The 5509-nt window shown below is 34.5% G+C and overlaps 1 pseudogene; it reads right to left on the reverse strand.

Moving 5' to 3' along the window:
* Positions 1-1331: 1331 nt before the first annotated feature.
* LOC111742439 lies at positions 1332-1450 on the reverse strand (annotated as a pseudogene).
* Between the last annotated feature and the right edge of the window lie 4059 nt (positions 1451-5509).

Consider the following 5509-nt stretch of genomic DNA (forward strand, 5'->3'; position numbering starts at 1 on the left):
TTTTTTTTCCGCAATACTTTAAGTAAAATAGAGGACAGCAAATAAATGAATTTCAGCATGTTTCAATGATTAATATGCATTTCTGGGAGGAATGTGGTAGGTTCAAATCGTTATCTACGTAACATACTGGTACAAGTTTTCAGTTTACTTGCAATTTATGCAGAATGTTTGCTTTTGGATACACATCATTAAAACAATGGAATGAATGTTAAAACTGATTTTATATATTAGTCATTTAAAATAAGTTGTAGAGCATCTCATTTATAATCATTGAGTACAAATTCAACTTCTCTCAACAATTTCTATAATGTACGGCATCAATTTTTGTGCTTAAGGTTATAATTAATTGTATTTGTTTCAGCATCCACATCCTAAAAATAAAAAAATTTCTAAAAATCAGGTTTGTTGATGTATAATTTACATTCAATAAAACACACCCTTTTAAAGTGTGCTGTTGGTTGATTTTGGGCAAATATACATTGTTGTAGATGCACCACGACAATGAAAATATAGAATATTTACATCTCCCCAAAGGGTTCCCGCAAGATATTTTTCAATAAAAACTGTCCCACCCCAATCCCTGGCAATCACTGATTTGTGATTTTTATAGAATTTGATATAAATTGTATCATACAGTATGTAGTCTTTTTCATTCGGCAAAATGCTTTTGAGATTCCATCCATGCTTTAATTCTTCTTTCAACTTTCTTGAGAATTAAATGGTCCTTTTTCTAGTTTCATGAGGTGAAAACTTAGATTATGTGAGATTTCTCCTGTTTTTAAATATAAGTATTTAAAGTTATAAATTTATCTCTAAGCTCTGTTAACTGAATATCACAAATTTTGTACTTTTCAATTCGTTGGACTTTTCATTATTCAAAAGTATGTTTTTACTTTCCAGATATTTTGGTGTATATCTAGATTTTTTATTATTTAATTTCTAATGAATGCTTCTGTATGCAGAGCAAATAAACTAATTTTTTTTATTCTCCTTCAGCTGTTAAATCCATCCAATTAATTTTAATTTTTATTTTTATTTTACTTCACTTATTTAACTTTTCAGCCCTAGAATTTTTATTCCTTTTGTATTGTTTCCATTTCTCTGATGAGAGAGACTTAATATTTTTTAAAGTGTTTTTTAAAGCTAACTTTCCTTTACCTGAGTATATTTATCATGGCTTTCAAAATCCTGATTTCCTAATTCCAACCTCTGGACCACCTCAAGACTGATCTCATTTTAATTTTCTTTTTTTTAAGGCAAGGCAACTCTTGGTTGACCTCACAAATTACAAGGACCTTGTCAGTTTATAATCCCTTATTTTTTATTTTTTACGCCTAGAGCACCTGGTCTTCCTAGGTGGTCTACCATCCAAGTACTAACCAGGCCCGACCCTGCTTAGCTTTGGAGATCAGACAGGATCAGGCTTGTTCAGGGTGGCATGGCTGTAGACTCATTTAATTTTCAATTGAGAGTGTTACTCAATTTCCTAGCCCCTTTCATGTTAGGAAATTTTGGATTGCGTTTGGGAAAAAAAAAAAAATGTATTTCTACGGAAAAGTACACGTTTAAAAGATGCTCTCCAGGTTATCTGATTTTAGTTTTTCGTCATTGAGTTATTTTATATCTAAGTTGCGTGTAACTTATAGACCTACAAATTCTATTATATCTAGTGAAAGTTCAAATTGACTTCCTTCCTTGATGTAGAGTAGTTTTGCCCTGCACTTGAACACTCATTTCAATATTCCTGATATTTATCTTTTGAACTGGTTATAACATCTATCTGGTCCCTTTCTTGATAAATGAATAGAATAAAATCACTCACATGTGTTCATTTTGATAAGTGTATGAGGCTCAAAATTTTACCTTTTCTTTTTTAAAATTATCTTTGACAGTGTCCTAGATATTATGAATGCTAAGATGTGGAAACTCTGAAATCTGTTATTACTCTCTGTAAGTAATGTTTCTTCTGTCTTTAGCAGGCAATTTATTAGGCTGACCACGAAATGCAAGTTATTTCCCGTCTCAGTTCAGAGCTGTGGTCTCTGGGTCTGCTCCACTCAGGCGTGGCTTAAGCAGCCGCCGGACGTGGTCAGGCAGAAATCCGAGATCCCTTCTCTGGCCTTTTCAGTGAAATTACAAGATGCCGTCACGGGTATCCTGCCCTGCCCTCAATGTGGCTGAATTACCCTAACTCCTAAATGTGGCGCCTGAGGCCAGAAAGCCTGTGACCTCTCCGCCATCCCCACTCCCAGGTCCACATGAGCTCACTCCTCCAGGGAAATGAACAACGGAGAACTAACGTGAGGCGACAACCGCCCTCAGAACCCGCACTCCGCACCTGCCTGCTTTGTCCCACTGCCCAGTGCCTCAGACAGTTTTGTGGCACTATGTCATTATCATTGCTCTCTGTGGCCGCATCGGCCCACTCGGATCGTACTCAGTCACTAAGGGAAGTGCAATTCTATAAAAAAAAAAATAAGGCTTTGAACAAATGTAGGTTTGTTATAAAGATGAACACTGTGTGTAATGATGGATCGACACATTTGAGTCTATAATATGCTCCATAACATTGGGATACGTGTGCAGAACACATATATTTAATATGTGACATTTTCCCCAGATGCAGTCTAATATTTGGATGAGACCATAATCTTTATAATATATAAAATCGAAATTTTAATATATTGCTCTAAATTGACAGTACCATAAGTTAGTGTCCCAAGAAATAAAATAGGTAAAAATCTGAATTTTATTTTCGAAGTTGCACTCGGCTATATAATAAAGAAAAAAAAGGAAAGGTAAAAGGAAGGAAGGAAGGAATAAGGAAGCCAGCGATAACTGTGATTAAGCATGGTTACAAATGAAAGCCCCACTGTAAAAATAGAATCAAATTTTCACGAGCTGCTCGTCTATCTTCATGCACTTTCATTATTACCCTTTTCAAAATGCTCATCTTTACCTGCGACTACATTTTCTATTACCCTTTCCTATAATAACTATGCATTTGACCCCTCGGTGGGATGTTGCACTCATAACTCTCACACCCTTTATTTCCATGATGTAACAAAACACAGTCTGTTGCTATGGCAACGATCAGCATCTTGCAGCCTGAGCCACTGTGATTACAGGTTTCTAGTGCTAGACTCTTTCTTTCAATCAATCACAGAGATCCCTTTTGTTCTTCCCCACACTCCAAACTCAGTGCCTAATGTGCTTTGATTAATGTTTCAGAGTTTAACCAGTGTAGTGATGTGTTAAGTGGTAGTGCTTTATCTACATTTTTTACAACTGCATTATTCAGCTTATATGAACGCATCACTGACTCACAGTAAACTAGGTGTGTCTGACATTCGAAATATACATTAATCAGTCTTGAAATAGCAAATGTGAGTATTTTGCAATTTGTTTACATGAGATTTAGGTCGTAGAACCCAAAGCTTAAACATATAAATTGTATTTTAAGGGGAAACCTTTCATTTCGATATTCAAGTCACAACCCTGTATTGTGTGCTGGAGGACAGGGAGACTATTCAGACCACATAGAGTCAGTCACTCCAAGCATGACTCTACCAAAGTATTACCTTGTATTTAGCAAATTTCAGCCAGACATCTAGCCCGCAAGGTTAAATACGTGTATAATATTAAACATAAATTCTGCCTAAATTTTACCTTCATCGTTAGGTATGTTCACAAGGAAAAGGCCCTTCCTTCCCTTGGGTATGTATATTTATTTTTGTTAAAGGTGTCTGTGAAATTTTTCATTCCAATTTAGACCACAACTTAAAGTCCAAATAACAGTAAGTTTTGACTTCATAACTAAAAATAATAAAAATGCATGCCAGATTGTATAAAAAACAAATCATCATATAGCAAACATACTATAAATTTCCTAGTCAAAAATTAATTTTTATAATTTTCACGTATTTAAGTCGGTATTTTTGCAACAAGGCACATAACCTATAAAATGTAATTTTCTTTATCTTTTTTGCATCCAAATTTGAAAACTAAATTAATAGCCACTGATATGAAACATCACCCAAGTACCCTTAACTCTCCACCTCTGATTCAATCTCAGATTCATTTAAATATCAGCTGGTAATTTGGGCCGCCATAAAAAGCCTTGGACTTTATAATACTGAATCAAATTACTTCCTTTGCCAGAAGAACAAAGATACCCAAGCTTAAAGTGCTATTTAAAATTCACTAGATAAGAAAACCAATTTTGTAGACTGTCACCTAGCATGGCACACCTAAATTTCCTTTTATAATTACTAATATATAGACTAAGTAACTTATATAGTCTCAAAAATCATGGACATTATAGATTAATCTGTACCCATTTATCTACCCTCTAATTTATTTAGTCCCAAATAAATCTAAAGGACTGAACTCTATTCAGAAAGGGAGAATATAAATTTTCAGAGAGGGATAATGTATTCATCTAGAACAAGATGCTGCCAAATGACACATTTTTTGTGTGTGAAAGGATAGTGGTTATTTACAAGTTTATGAATTTAAATTTAAAATGTGTATCTGGCACGCTTATCTCCTCCTTAAACGTTAGAGATGTCTGATGCTGTGGCCCACATACCCATTGCAATTTACCCTCTCAAGTTGCCCTCTTCAAAACTCACTTCTAAAGAGGATCTGTTGAACTAATTAACCCAACAATGATCATTAATAATCTTAATGCATTATGTCTATATTTCATTAGGAAAAGCTAGTCTTACTTAACAGTAAAAAGTGTCTGATTGAGATGGGTCCTGTATGAACCAGCAGGTGAGGTGAGTCACTTCCATGGCAGCCATGTTTACAGTTTGGATAATACTCTGTCTCCGGTAAGGCACATGCCAGAAACATCACGCTAAATCTCAAGAGTGTGGTTATAATTATTGTATATGATGATGTTCATACCACAAGCACTTACAGGACCTGAAGCAATCAAACAAAAATGGAAATATGTTCCTTATGGTTCTAGTAGTTTACTGCATGTACCTATGACAATGCAGTTCAGAGCAAGACAGGATAGATTTTAATGCCATAGCAACTGACAGTAAATTTCAGAGCAAGAGTTTTCAACAACATGGATGAGATCTAAAGGAAAACCTATAACTTCAGCTGGAACTTTAAGATGAGATTGTTTTAGATTAACAAAAATGCATTTGCACGGAGAATTAAAGCATAGGCTTCAAAGACAGCCAGCATGAGGCATAGCTTGAAGTTAATGACTCTAGGAAAGGTAGCCAGCTTACTCAACGTGCCAAGCAACTATATTCAGTCATGCAAATCTGATTTAAAATATTGATTCTGTTTCATGGCCTTTTGAATATCAAAAGAACTGACCTATAATTTAGAAATCATTTTAATAGAAATCACTCAACATTTTTAATGACTACTTTCACATAAGAACAAATGGTATATCTTAAAATATATTGCAAATTTAAATAAAAATTACTGTATTTTATTTCTATCCGATTTCTATTTCTCAAAATGTAATTGCTGTTGGGCA

Source organism: Pteropus vampyrus, unplaced genomic scaffold (assembly GCF_000151845.1).
Source record: "Pteropus vampyrus isolate Shadow unplaced genomic scaffold, Pvam_2.0 Scaffold94, whole genome shotgun sequence".
Classification (NCBI taxonomy): Eukaryota; Metazoa; Chordata; class Mammalia; order Chiroptera; family Pteropodidae; genus Pteropus; species Pteropus vampyrus.